General features: G+C 32.6%; 1 long non-coding RNA gene across 1 annotated transcript in view; it reads left to right on the forward strand.

Annotated features, from left to right (window-relative positions):
* LOC145276922 (uncharacterized) overlaps window positions 1-15,918 on the forward strand; it is a 224,590-nt gene that overhangs the window by 62,494 nt on the left and 146,178 nt on the right. The gene's annotated exons all lie outside the window — the stretch shown is intronic.

Below are 15,918 nucleotides of genomic sequence, written 5' to 3' on the forward strand. Positions count from 1 at the left end.
GTGATAGTGTAGTACATTTTTTGCTATGACGATACCACTTTTAAGGAATTATTTTTAGAGTAGTGTATTATCTGTTATGTTGTCACGAAACCATATTTCCAGACATTATCCTCTACTTTGGTGGAAATATATGCTATGTTCATGGTCATAATACAATTATTCCAGGAATTACCCCAGTTTTTGAGGGAGTGTAATATGTGTTCACTGATCATAATGACATCTTCCAAGACATACACTTCTTTATTCTCGGGATTGAGCTGCTTGTCGAAATAGTGATATCGTAGTAAAATATTTTGCTGATAGAATTATAATAGTAATATGATATTTTAACCGATAATTACAATAGGGGGGGAAAAAACTCTGATATCAGAAATTAAATTCAATTGAGTAGATGCTACATAGAAAATAATTGGTCTAGTTTTATCTACACATAGACCGACACATGATCTGCATTATATTTCATATGTATTTTATAAATGTAATGTCAATTAAGCGCTAGACCAGGTAAGCTGTGTGACAGTTTTGTTCTGTGTGGGCACTTATCCGATCTGAAAAAATTAAATATACCTTTGCAATCTACGTTGTAATCTAGCCTTGAAATCTAGCTTTGCAATCCAACTTTGCAATCTTGCTTTGAAATCTACATTTGCAATCTAGCTTTGCAATCTACCTTTGCAATCTTGCTTTGAAATCTACATTTGAAATCTAGCTTTGCAATCCACATTTGCAATCTTGCTTTGAAATCGACATTTGCAATCTACCTTTGCAATCTTGCTTTGACATCTACATTTGCAGTCTACCTTTGCAATCCACCTTTGCAATCTTGCTTTGCACTCTAGCTTTGCAATCTAGCTTTGAAATCTACATTTGCTATGTTGCTTTGCAATCTAGCTTTGCAATCAACCTTTGCATTCTAGCTTTGCAATCTACCTTTGCAATCTTGCTTTGCAATCTAGCTTTGCAATCTACCTTTGCAATCTACCTTTGCAATCTACCTTTGCAATCCACCTTTGCAATCTAGCTTTGAAATCTACATTTGCTATGTTGCTTTGCAATCTAGCTTTGCAATCTAGCTTTGCAATCTAGCTTTGCAATCTACCTTTGCAATCTTGCTTTGCAATCTAGCTTTGCAATCTAGCTTTGCAATCCACCTTTGAAATCTAGCTTTGCAATCTACCTTTGCAATCTTGCTTTGCAATCTAGCTTTGCAATCCCTTTTTGCAATCTAGCTTTGCAATCTAGCTTTGCAATCTAGCTTGGCATTCCACCTTTGCAATCTAGCTTTGAAATCTAGCTTTGCAATCAAGCTTTGCAATCTTGCTTTGCAATCTAGCTTTTCAATCCATCTTTGCAATCTACCTTTGCAATCTAGCTTTGCAATCTAGCTTTGACATCTACATTTGCAATCTAGCTTTGCAATCTACCTTTGCAATCTTGCTTTGACATCTACATTTGCAATCTAGCTTTGCAATCCACCTTTGGAATCTAGCTTTGAAATCTACTTTTGCAATCTAGCTTTGAAATCTACATTTGTAATCTAGCTTTGAAATCTACCTTTGCAATCCAACTTTGCAATCTTGCTTTGAAATCTAGCTTTGCAATCTAGCTTTGCAATCCACCTTTGCGATCTAGCTTGGCAATCCACCTTTGCAATCTGGCTTTGCAATCTTGCTTTGCAATCTTGCTTTGCAATCCACCTTTGTAATCTACCTTTGCAATCTACCTTTGCAATCTAGCTTTGCAATCTAGGTTTGCATTCCACCTTTGTAATCTAGCTTTGCAATCTACATTTGCACTCTAGCTTTGAAATCTACATTTGCAATCTAGCTTTGAAATCTACCTTTGCAATCTTGCTTTGCAATCTAGCTTTTCAATCCATCTTTGCAATCTACCTTTGCAATCTAGCTTTGCAATCTAGCTTTGCAATCTACCTTTGCAATCTAGCTTTGACATCTACATTTGCAATCTAGCTTTGCAATCTACCTTTGCAATCTTGCTTTGAAATCTACATTTGCAATCTAGCTTTGCAATCCACCTTTGCAATCTAGCTTTGAAATCTAATTTGCAATCTAGCTTTGAAATCTACATTTGCAATCTAGCTTTGCAATCTACCTTTGCAATCAACCTTTGCAATCTACCTTTGCAATCAACATTTGCAATCTACCTTTGCAATCTACATTTGCAATCTATGTTTGCAATCAACCTTTGCAATCTACCTTTGCAATCTACCTTTGCAATCTACCTTTGCAATCTAGCTTTTAAATCTACATTTACAATCTAGCTTTGCAATCTAGCTTTGCAATCTACCTTTGCAATCTAGCTTTGCAATCTACATTTACGATTTAGCTTTGCAATCTACTTTTGCAATCTACATTTTCAATCTAGCTTTGCAATCCACCTTTGCAATCTACCTTTACAATCTACCTTTGCAATCTAGCTTTGAAATCTACATTTACAATCTAGCTTTGCAATCTAGCTGTGCAATCCAACTTTGCAATCCACCTTTGCAATCTAGCTTTGCAATCTAGCTTTGCAATCCACCTTTGCAACCTTGCTTTGCTATCTACATTTACAATCTACCTTTGCAATCTAGCTTTGAAATCTAGCGTTGCAATCCACCTTTGCAATCTTGCTTAGCAATCTAGCTTTGCAATCTAGCTTTGCAATCTACCTTTGCAATCTACCTTTGCAATCTATCTTTGCAATCTAGCTTTGAAATCTACATTTGCAATCTAGCTTTGCAATCCACCTTTGCAATCTGGCTTTGAAATCTAGCTTTGCAATCTAGCTTTGCAATCCACCTTTGCAATCTAGCTTTGCAATCTACCTTTACAATCTTGCTTTGCAATCAAGCTTTGTAATCCATTTTTGCAATCTACCTTTGCAATCAAGCTTTGCAATCTAGCTTTGCATTCCACCTTTGCAATCTAGCTTTGAAATCTACATTTTCAATCTAGCTTAGCAATCTACATTTGCAATCTAACTTTGAAATCTACCTTTGCAATCTTGCTTTGCAATCAAGCTTTTCAATCCATCTTTGCAATCAACCTTTTCAATCTAGCTTTGCAATCTACCTTTGCCATCTACCTTTGCAATCTAGCTTTGACATCTACATTTGCAATCTAGCTTTGCAATCTACCTTTGCAATCTTGCTTTGAAATCTACATTTGCCATCTAGCTTTGCAATCAACCTTTGCAATCTAGCTTTGAAATCTACATTTGTAATCTAGCTTTGAAATCTACCTTTGCAATCCAACTTTGCAATCTTGCTTTGAAATCTAGCTTTGCAATCTAGCTTTGCAATCCACCTTTGCGATCTAGCTTGGCAATCCACCTTTGCAATCTGGCTTTGCAATCTAGCTTTGAAATCTAGCTTTGCAATCCACCTTTGCAATCTACCTTTGCAATCTACCTTTGCAATCTTGCTTTGCAATCTAGCTTTGCAATCCATTTTTGCAATCTACCTTTGCAATCTAGCTTTGCAATCAAGCTTTGCATTCATGCTTTTAAATCTAGCTTATAAATCTACATTTGCAATCTAGCTTTGCAATCTACATTTGCAATCTAGCTTTGAAATCTATATTTGCAATCTTGCTTTGCAATCTAGCTTTTCAATCCATCTTTGCAATCTACCTTTTCAATCTAGCTTTGCAATCTACATTTGCAATCTAGCTTTGACATCTACATTTGCAATCTAGCTTTGCAATCTACCTTTGCAATCTTGCTTTGAAATCTACATTTGCAATCTAGCTTTGCAATCCACCTTTGCAATCTAGCTTTGAAATCTACATTTGCAATCTAGCTTTGAAATCTACATTTGTAATCTAGCTTTGAAATCTACCTTTGCAATCCAACTTTGCAATCTTGCTTTGAAATCTACATTTGCAATCTAGCTTTGCAATCTACCTTTGCAATCAACATTTGCAATCTACCTTTGCAATCTACATTTGCAATCTATCCTTGCAATCAACCTTTGCAATCTACCTTTGAAATCTACCTTTGCAATCTAGCTTTTAAATCTACATTTATAATCTATCTTTGCAATCTAGCTTTGCAATCTACCTTTGCAATCTTGCTTTGAAATCTACATTTACGATTTAGCTTTGCAATCTACTTTTGCGATCTACATTTTCAATCTAGCTTTGCAATCCACCTTTGCAATCTACCTTTACAATCTGCCTTTGCAATCTAGCTTTGAAATCTACATTTACAATCTAGCTTTGCAATCTAGCTGTGCAATCTAGCTTTGCAATCCACCTTTGCAATCTAGCTTTGCAATCTAGCTTTGCAATCCACCTTTGCAACCTTGCTTTGCTATCTACATTTACAATTTAGCTTTGAAATCTAGCTTTGCAATCCACCTTTGCAATCTCGCTTAGCAATCTAGCTTTGCAATCTAACTTTGCAATCTACCTTTGCAATCTACCTTTGCAATCTATCTTTGCAATCTAGCTTTGAAATCTACATTTGCAATCTAGCTTTGTAATCCACCTTTGCAATCTGGCTTTGAAATCTAGCTTTGCAATCTACATTTGCAATCCACCTTTGCAATCTAGCTTTGCAATCTACCTTTACAATCTTGCTTTGCAATCAAGCTTTGTAATCCATTTTTGCAATCTACCTTTGCAATCTAGCTTTGCAATCCAGCTTTGCATTCCACCTTTGCAATCTAACTTTGAAATCTACATTTGCAATCTAGCTTTGCAATCTACATTTGGAATCTAGCTTTGAAATCTACCTTTGCAATCTTGCTTTGCAATCTAGCTTTTCAATCCATCTTTGCAATCCATTTTTGCAATCTACCTTTGCAATCTAGCTTTGCAATCTACCTTTGCAATCTACCTTTGCAATCTAGCTTTGACATCTACATTTGCAATCTAGCTTTGCAATCTACCTTTGCAATCTGGCTTTGAAATCTACATTTGCAATCTAGCTTTGCAATCCAACTTTGCAATCTAGCTTTGAAATCTATATTTGTAATCTAGCTTTGAAATCTACCTTTGCAATCCAACTTTGCAATCTTGCTTTGAAATCTACATTTGCAATCTACCTTTGCAATCTACCTTTGCAATCTACATTTGCAATCTACATTTGCAATCTACCTTTGCAATCTATATTTGCAATCTAGCCTTGCAATCGACCTTTGCAATCTACCTTTGCAATCTACCTTTGCAATCTAGCTTTTAAAGCTACATTTACAATCTAGCTTTGCAATCTAGCTTTGCAATCCACCTTTGCAATATAGCTTTGCAATCTACATTTACGATTTAGCTTTGCAATCTACCTTTGCAATCTACATTTACAATCTTGCTTTGCAATCCACCTTTGCAATCTACCTTTACAATCTACCTTTGCAATCTAGCTTTGAAATCTACATTTACAATCTAGCTGTGCAATCTAGCTGTGCAATCTAGCTTTGCAATCCACCTTTGCAATCTAGCTTTGCAATCTAGCTTTGCAATCCACCTTTGCAATCTTGCTTTGCTATCTACATTTACAATCTTGCTTTGCAATCTTGCTTTGCAATCCACCTTTGCAATCTAGCTTTGAAATCTAGCTTTGCGATCCACCTTTGCAATCTAGCTTTGCAAACTCGCTTTGCAATCTAGCTTTGCAATCTAGCTTCGCAATCCACCTTCCAATCTAGCTTTGCAATCTTGCTTTGCAACCCACCTTTGCAATCTAGCTTTGCAATCCACCTTTGCAATTTTGCTTTGCAATCTATATTTACAATCTAGCTTTGCAATCTACATTTGCAATCTTACTTTTCAATCTACATTTGCAATCTACTGTTCAATCAAGCTTTGCAATCTACCTTTGCAATCTTGCTTTGCAATCTAGCTTTACAATCTTGCTTTTCAAATACTGAGGTAGAGCAGCAACTTATAAATTTCATATGTAAACTTCGAAACTGATATTTTATTGTCAGCACTGGCAAAACATAACTATTATCCAAAATGTAGTATTTTTATAATGTTTAATTATTTCCAGACATTATTTTCTCTTTTTAAGGAGTCAATATTCAAAGTTCATTGGAGCAGGTATTATAAGTTTATTGGTCATGGTGCCCTCATCGTACCACCTTAATTTTTGAGGTAGTGTATAGTTTGTTTTTTGGATAACTCAATCATACTCAAGGCTATCTGACAGTTGAAATTAAAAATAAAATCTATAATAAGGAGCGGCAGATTTTTTCATTACAATCATGACTCTAATTATGAAAGTTCTTTGAGTCTAGACGATAATTGCATCTGAATGAAATATCTAAGTTATGACTAGGCAAGTTTTTATTATGAGAATAAATGTAAATTTCATAATTGAAAGTAACGTTTTAGGCGTGAATTATTGCATCATATAATAAAGTTTTTCTATTAATTTACTAGGGACAATCGGACTATTTGATTTTGATTTTGAAGTAAGGAGATAAGAACGTAGCTTTAATTTCTTGTCCCAAAAGATTAACAGCAAATAAGTTGAATGCCAAGAAATCCGTTTAATCAGTCGCGTGTGGATACACATTTTGCTTCAAGTTTCAATATTGTATGCCGCGTTTTAGAATCATATATTTATTTGGAAAAACTTTTTTGTTCTTATAAAATTGTGCTTATGTTATTATAACCAAGTATTTTACACTTTTGGAAAATCTATGATACATAATAAACCGATGCTTAAACTTTTAATCTATCCTATAGAAATTAAGAGAATTTGAGAAACTTGTATATATATATATATATATATATATACATGTCATCCACATACAGTATTGTTTCGTTGTATCACAACTCATCAGTTCGGCTGGACATAAACCTTTCTCCAGTCGTGAATCGACCCTACAAGCGTCACGATGAGACTCGATCTCTTACCTCTCTCTCTCTCTCTCTCTCTCTCTCTCTCCTTCTGTCTCTCTCTCTATATAAACACACACAACTACACACACACATAGACACACACATATATACATATATATATATATATATATATATATATATATATATATATATATATGTATATCCAGAATAAAACTGACACATCAACAAACCTCCTTGCGTATATTCCCAGGTTACAAAGGCCAGCATGCAACACGAAGTACAATAGCAACACGCATTACCAAAAGTTCAAAATCGAGAATGAAAACTACTACCGAGTGGAACATGGATGACATGTTTCCAAATATGTTCTTACATTGAATACTAAAGATAATATTAGAATGCATTTGCCGAAAAGGTTCAGGTCAAATTAATGTTTACAGAACCTTTACTAATGCCAAGTCCTGAAAATGTTGCAGTTCTAGTATCGACGAGAAAGGGACAGTAAGGAAAATCAATCGTCTACGACTTGTTTTACCACTGCAAACTTTAATAATTATTTGCATGTGAGGTTCAGGAGAGCAAGAGTAAATTTATCTTTATACCTGACAAATATGCACATCTACAGTCGTCTATTATCTCATTTCTCTATCTTTATATAACATATATATATATATATATATATATATATATATGTGGGGGAGTGGGTGTTTTATGTGTGTGTGTGTGTGTGTGTGTGTGTGTGTGTTAAAGAATATGCTTCAGAATCCTGAGGTTCCATCCTTCTTTAGTGACATAACATAGAAACGAAGTTAAATTTTAATCTGTGATTTTACTCCTCTAGACACAGAGCTAATAAACGGAGCTTAGTAGAAATACAATAAATCGATATTTTTATTATATATGAATTGAACTCCATTTGTTTAATATCATTTAGAATCACACGGATATATACATATATATATATATGTATATATACATAAATATATATATATGCATATATATGCATATATATACATATGCATATATATATGCATATATACATAAATATATATATAAATATATATGCATAAATATGCATATATATATATATATATATATATATATAACAATTTATCTGAATTCAAATATCCAAGGTTTTATTTAAATTATATTAACTAACGAGTTCCACTCTATAAGCAACCTAAAGGAACTTTAACAGACAATGTTTATTTGAAAATACTTTGTTTTTTAAATGTTTATTTTATATTTGTTTATTCATATTAGAAGTGTTAATTCGTATCCGAATCATTGTTTTTCTTTCAGACAGTTTCAAGGAACAAAATCTGCGTAAAATATACTATAGTTATCGCACTGCAATTAAACATTGTCATTAAAAAATATTATCTTTTACAACATATCAAGACTGTAACTGCGGAATAGTTTCATTATGAAACAAATTTACGCAGATTTTTATCATAATATAATTGCGTCATATATTTTTCTAAATACTTTTTTGCACTTTGATTTATTTACCTATTTTATTACTCATAGTTATGTGCATATTATATTTGTTTAAATTTTTACTGAGGTAATTTAAGCTGTAGAATTATACTAGTAGTATCTTATTTACATTTCTTTATTTTATTATTCTACTTACAAATATCTTCTTTTTATTTAATAATTTTTTAAATTTTCTTACATAGAGGTCACCACTTATGAAGCCCGGAGGCCACTCGTGGATAAGGGTTATTGCGTGTACAGTAATCAATGAGATAATATTGTAGTAATCATTAGTATTGGAGATTTGATAGTGTCTTACTTAAGAGGGCGGTTTGTCAGGAATTTGTTTATGTTCGACTTGAAGACATCCAAGTTGTAGTCATGTGGGGAAACAGGCAGACGGAAGAGAGTTCCAAAGTCGTGCACTACTGAGAAAGAAGCTCTGCTCATGGAATCTACGTTTTGATTTAGGCACAGATAAAGAGTGGGGAACATTTTTGACAGTAGTTACAGCCAGACGGGTGCTTCTCGTGAAAGATTGTCGAGGGGGGGACGAGTGATTGGAGTTCAGACGAGCACTTACCATGGAAATAACGATAAAACAAAGACAGGCTCGCAGCGTCTCTTCTGTGGGACAGAGGCTGCAGGGAAGAAAAAAGGGCATCCCCCACTAAGCTACCAAGTCTATTTTGTACTCTGTCAAGGCAGGATAGGCTGGTTTTAGCAGCTCCTGCCCAGATGTGGCAGCAGTACTCAATCCTTGGACGTAATTGCCTTTTATACAGATAGAGAATTGCATCAGTAGTGAGATATTTTCTGGGGCGGTAGAAGGATCCCACCATTCTCCCAGCATCCTTTGCAACAGACCTGAAGTACGTGTTCCATTTCAGATCAGGGGTAAAGTCAAACCCAAAAACTTCGAGCCTTCCCAAAACGAGAGCCATCCATTCCAATTGATGATGTAAAGATAGAAGCTTGGTTTTGGATGCATTAAAAGTAACCAGCCATCTCTTTTCCTACTCTAGCACGCACTCAAGATCAGAAGAGAGAGAATCAGAGAGAACCTTGTCATTTACGGCCTTTGATAGACGATCGTGTCATCAGCATAGATGTTAATGAATGATTTAAGTAAGTGTTTTGGGAGATCATGGGGTAGATCAGGAAGAGAGTTGGGCCCAGAATTAATCCCTGAGGGACTCCAGCATTAATACTGTGGACCTCTGATTTCTGCCCATCAACCTCTTATGAACCTATCGGAGAAAAATGATGTAATGATTGAGATAACATTACCAGTGATACCCTAGCTGGAAATCTTGTGAAGTAGGCCCGTATGCCATACCTTATCGAAGGCCTTCCATATGTCCAGTGCAGTTGCCCTGGAAAGGAAGCCTTTGTCAAGAGATTAACTAATTCTATTAGATATAACCGTTAGCACACATGCTGTAGATCTTACGGAGCGGAGACCATATTGCATGTCATTAAGAAGGTTGTTTCTGCTGAGGTGGTTGACTACTTCTTTATTTAATATGGATTCTAACAACTTACTCAGACACACAGGAGACTTATTGGTCTGTACTGAGAGTGAGATGAGTTTTGACCTGAATTCTTAAATACAGGGCATACTGATGAGGTTTTCCAGGGTGTTGGAAAGCACTTCTCCTTAAGGCAACGTTTATACAGTTTTGTAAGTATGGGGGCAAGTTCCGGTTGGAGCTTTTTCAGCACTATAACTGGAATGCCGTCAGGGCCAGTTGTTTTATTGGAATCAAGATTCTTGATTAGCTTGGCGACCTCACGCACAAATATTTGTATGTTGCATAGCGTGTTGTCTGTTATAGAAGGAAATACGGGGAGTTGATGGCCTTCGTCGCATAGGGTAGGAATAGCTGCAAATTCTTGGCAAATAGTTTGGTCTTGTCTGATGCTGACTAGATGACCTCAGGTCCATTATGATAGTTGGGATAGAACGCACGTTTCTGTTCAGGATCCTGTTTGCTATTTGCCAAAACTGGTGGTAACCAAGCCGCTGCTCAGCTACTTTGGATTTAACGGACTGAGCACATAGCTCTCTTGCATTTTTTATTACTCTTTTCAGTGGTTGCGTGCAGTCCTGAAAGCAGTTTTAGTCTTAGTACATATATTACGTTGGTAGTTATAAAAATTGATTTCTGTGCGCGATGGCAGCAGCACATTCTGGGGAGAACCATGGCTGGCCGTTATGTTAAGTATTTATTTACTCTGTGCTAGCTAATTTTGTTTTAACCGAGATAGAACATATTTGTTTCAATGCATACAACTTGCAATATTCCTGCCTTTTATTTAATAGATTTTCCTTGGATACTATTATATGAAATGCTTCTTTAGTGGAAAGTGTACATTTCATAAATTTACTTTTTGTATATATTATTGAACTTCCTAATATTTACTATTTCAGTTCGTACTCTTTGTTACTCCTACGTAGTTTCGTTACTCACTGAGCTAGAGATGATAATTTCTTGTTTGTTTCATTGTTCGTTGTGCTAAATGATGATGTCTGGTTTAAGACACATTTGATCCTATGCATGTTTGTTTTGCTCTTTTCTTCAATATCATTTATATACTATGTCCGAAATAGGGCTTACTCTCCAATTAATATCTATTAGTCTTTCTAGAATTGCATAGTGGTTCTTCAATAGTAATGTCGCAGATATCCTTCCAATATTCCTTAGTTAATATTGTGGTCCTAGAATAATATAAATAAATGGGCAAGCATATATATATATATATATATATATATATATATATCTGTGTGTATATATATATATACATACTGTGTGTGTATATATACACATACTGTGTGTGTATATATATATATATTGTCGCAGATATATTTCCAATGTATATATACACACTCTGTGTGTGTATAGTATTGTGGCAGATATCCTTCCAATATTCCTTAGTTAATATTGTGGTCCTAGGAAATATAAATAAAGTCGCAAGCATATATATATATATATATATATATATATATATATATATATATGTATATATATCTGTGTGTGGGTGGGTGGGTGTGCATATATATAATACTGTGTGTGTATGTATACATACTGTGTGTGTATATATATATATCTGTGTGCATATATATATGTGTGTGTATATACACACTGTGTGTGTATATATACATACTATATATATATATATATATATATCTGTGTGTGTGTGTATACATAACACAAAAAAGTAAATACGAATGAGCTATGTTTCTATTTTCTACATTTAAGTTAGACAGTCTGCAATTTCGCATTGTTGCGATAATCCCCTCGACGACAGTATTAACTCTCTAAATTTTATAATGAATACAAAAACCATTATTATTGAATGGATAGGTCTTCATAATAATTGTCTCATCTATTACATCATTAATTGAACAAATTATAATTGTAAAAATAATTAATAAGAAAAACTCAGTGAAATTTTCTATTTTCAACAAATAGTAATTTAATTAGTAGATGTTGAGAATAGAAAATTTCACTATGGTTTTCTTATTAATAATTTTTTGTAGTAGCATAGGTAAATTCATAAATAATAATTAAAAAACAGTGAAAATACCCGTCACAATATCGCACACATTCGTGACACGTAATACTTTTTTTAGTTTTACACAGAAATATGGCACACATCGAAAAATAATTAAAAAATAATTTTAATTGAAGCTTCCCGTTACTTAAACAATGTTTATTTATATATCAGCACGATCAAAGATACAAAATATAAAATGAGAACATCACATTGTGTATTTTCATATGCGTTACAATGTTTTCTTAAACATGTTGATAATTTCACGTATACCATTCTAATATATTCTAAAACAATTACTCTTCAGGTGGCAAAAGTTATTATTTGTATATATATGAACACATTCATAATCTCTATTTAAAGAGAACAAGCAGTTGTATTTACCTCCACCCCATTCTTACATTTTCTTTTTGTATTTTTTTATGTTTCGATAGCCCTCGAATTTAGTAATCGACCCATTTTCGTATTTCTACTTTTTAAATTATATTTGAAACATTTTTTTATAATATTAATTTAATCTTCTATATGCTTTATTCATTTAAATAATTATTTTTCTTCTCCAATTTAATTATTTAATTTATTTATTGCTCAAATAGTAATCTACGCCTTCAAATTCTAATTTTTACTTATATCCTCCACTAAATATCCCTAAATCTACAACAGGTAACTTTTTGTTAAAAAAATTTCTCTTTAGAATTCACTATGTAGTATGTCTCAGATAAAAACAAATAACATATTTTGGAGTCATTCGGTTTATATTTTCTAGCTTTATCTACTAGTTAATATTTTATTCAAATTCCTTTCTATACTTACGCAGTTTCATAATCCAATAACCTCATACAGTTGTGGTTCTCTTCTTTTTTATAATAATTATTTTTGTTCTATCCTCATATATATCATTATCCTCATACCGATTTGGCTTATTCTCTAGTTCAATTTTAAATAATGCAACAGGGTTTCAGTATTTGTTTTTATAAAAATATGCATAGGTTTTTATTATTACAGATGCCCTTTGGTTTTTATTTTGACAGTTATCCACCATAACTTTACATTTGTATACAAATTAAGAAATTAAGCAATTGGCTTCCAATGGATATTCGTTAGCTTTCTACAGTTCTTCAAATTCAATTTTCCTGATTCAATCCTATCATCATGATTCAATATTTTGCTTATTTTCCTATTATAATAACCTATTCTAGTATTACCTAGATTGGTAGCTACTGAGAATAAAAGTTTAACTGTGTTTGTATTAATTATCTAGCTCCATCTATTTTCAGGGGGAAAAGTTTTTATCAAATACTTTTTAGAATTCTTTAGCGATATTTTTTGTATAGCTTCACAGTGAGGAGGGTTACACCAGTCTTGTCTTTTTCGTCTATTTCTCTCATTCTTAATATAATTATTATTATTAAATGCTTCTTCATTATTTTAAATTTCATACTTTTTCTTCATATATTATGTGTTTACCTATTTTAATTCTTTACATTGCTTTTCCTTTCATTGCCATGTTATATGATATTGTGAAGTTGTTCTGCTATGTTTATCATCTACCTCCTTTATGTATGAGATTTATCCCTAACACTCTGCTCAAATGATAGCATCATTAAAATACTCTTTATTCTTATCGAATATATATTCTCATTTTGTGATAACCTGAATATTCATTTTGATATTTGATATTTGATAATATGTTTTTAGACACTTTGGATGATTGCATTTAAAATCTATATCTAATAGTGTTTGTTTAGTTTGTGAAACTGCTCATTAGTATTGTCATTTTGATTTAGTTATATCTCTAAATTTCGCTATTTTTCAATTGCAGTCTAGCGTGTTTCTTACTTAAGTTGATTAAAATATGCTTCAATTTTTTTTGCTTGTTTTTTCTATAATTCGATCTCTTGAATTAACTAAAAATAATACATCTTCCGTATAGTGCCCTACATTTAAGCCCGATATTTTATACCTCTCATTTAGTATGTCCAGTCCTACAAGGTCAGTTAGCCGAATCTGGAACCTATCGTAACATCAAAGTGGTTTTCTATATTCTCTCTTGCCCATAAATCATTATCATATCTAATAAAGTTTTTTCCCGCTAGTTTTATCATCTTAATTTCTAATCTGATTACATCTGTTTCACTCACCACAAATTGTAGAAGTGCTATATTTGGTTATAAGCATTGTTTGTCACAAATGTTTTCAAACTGTAGCCGTGCATGAATCCTTTTATTTTAGTAAGGAAATTATTTTGATAAAACAAGTTTCACTTCCTATGCTAATGCTATCTGAACTTATATACAAGAGCAAATCAATAGTATAATCAGTCTCTGCGTGTGGTATTGGAATTGTTTCTTGTTTCTAGCCAAGAGGTATCACTCACGATTTTTTACGCACCCTCAGATATCAACCTTAGCATCTCTATTTATCGTCACATAAATAGTTTATTTTACAGTTTCTCTTTTATATTAATAATATATAGCTGTGAGTGACTTGGAACATTTCAAATAAACACTTCCTTATTTGGCACATCTTAATGGCATAAATTTTCTAATAGAGGCCATCTTGTGTATGAATTGTGCAATATTTTCTATGTATTGTTCAATGGTGTGTATGTATTGTTCAATGTTGTGTATATATTGTTCAATGTTGTGCATGTATTGTTCAATGTTTGTATGTATAAGTTCATGCTAATTATAAGTTATAGCATGACGTTTTCCTATTTTCGGAAGCACTATCTCTTCTATGTTGTTAAAGATTTTTCTTTCAATCATTGTTTTTTCTCCTGCGCGTAATGTAAAACATGTATGTATTATATGTTACAATCCTGGCTAGAAACAATTATTAATTATATTAAAACTGAACTACATAAGCACGTGGTTACTTAAAATCAATTGAATATACAGAGAGCAAACTGAGCGAATTAACAGGCTTGTTCTAATTATTTATTAAGCGTTAATAGAATTTTAAAAGGTTTGTCAGAGTATGCAGTGTAAACATTCGATTACGATATCTTACTGAATTCGTGTAGTTAATTAAAATCTTAAATACCATCAAAGTATTAGCAGCTTCTTGCTTTTCTAGATTTTAATGAATTGGTAAATAAACAAATGTTTCTGGAAAGTGAATAAAATCAATTAATCTTTTCATATATTTGCATAAATTCTATTTATTATTATAGATTATCACTTCGAATGTATCAAGACAACCCATGCATCATTTCTATTCTAGACATTAAAAAAGATATTCCGGAAATAATTAGTACGTTTACCAGTTCATTGGAATTTAAACTATATATATATATATATATATATATATATATATATATATATATATATATATATATATTCCTACAACTAAGTTTTTGTGTATTGATATTTATATTAAAACAATTTTTTCTATTTTCTTAATGTGGAAATACAACTTTGTTTCATAGGGGTCGTAAAATTGCATGCAGCTGTAAGACATCTAGCTAATTTGCATATTCTTTTAATTATTCAATTTAATTTATTCCCTATTAGTTTTTCGGTTTGTTCAAGGTATGAATATCATTACTGAACATTTACATGTAATTATATTAATGCAGATATTCTAAATGGTTTATACATGCGGAATATTGGCGTAAAAAAGTTTACATCAAATACCAAGCTTTTTCGATGTATTCTCATGTATACGTATATATATATTTGTTTTAAAAGAATGCCTACCAAATTCTGTGTCAGTTTTTTGTCTACAGATATGAAACTTTACATTCAAACTCATGTGAAACTTTATATTTGTGTTTTAGCTGGGGAAAATACGTGCAAAGTGTGAAAATTAAACAAATGGAATTTACCAGGTGAAGGTCGAACGATGGCATTACGAATATGAATTCGTAACGTAATAGCTATGGTTTTATGTTTTAATATTTAGCCTTGTAGCAAACATGTTTTCGTAGCTCAGGAACTAATGTCAAAGGAAAAAGGAAATCGTAAGCGAAATGTTTAGTTTCGATTCTCGGTGGTGGCACACGAGTAATTTATGAACTTTTTAAATCATTACGATATATATGGTCCAAAATAATATAATAATAAATATT

This window comes from Euprymna scolopes, chromosome 5 (assembly GCF_053919585.1).
Source record: "Euprymna scolopes isolate OS-2025 chromosome 5, ASM5391958v1, whole genome shotgun sequence".
NCBI lineage: Eukaryota > Metazoa > Mollusca > Cephalopoda > Sepiida > Sepiolidae > Euprymna > Euprymna scolopes.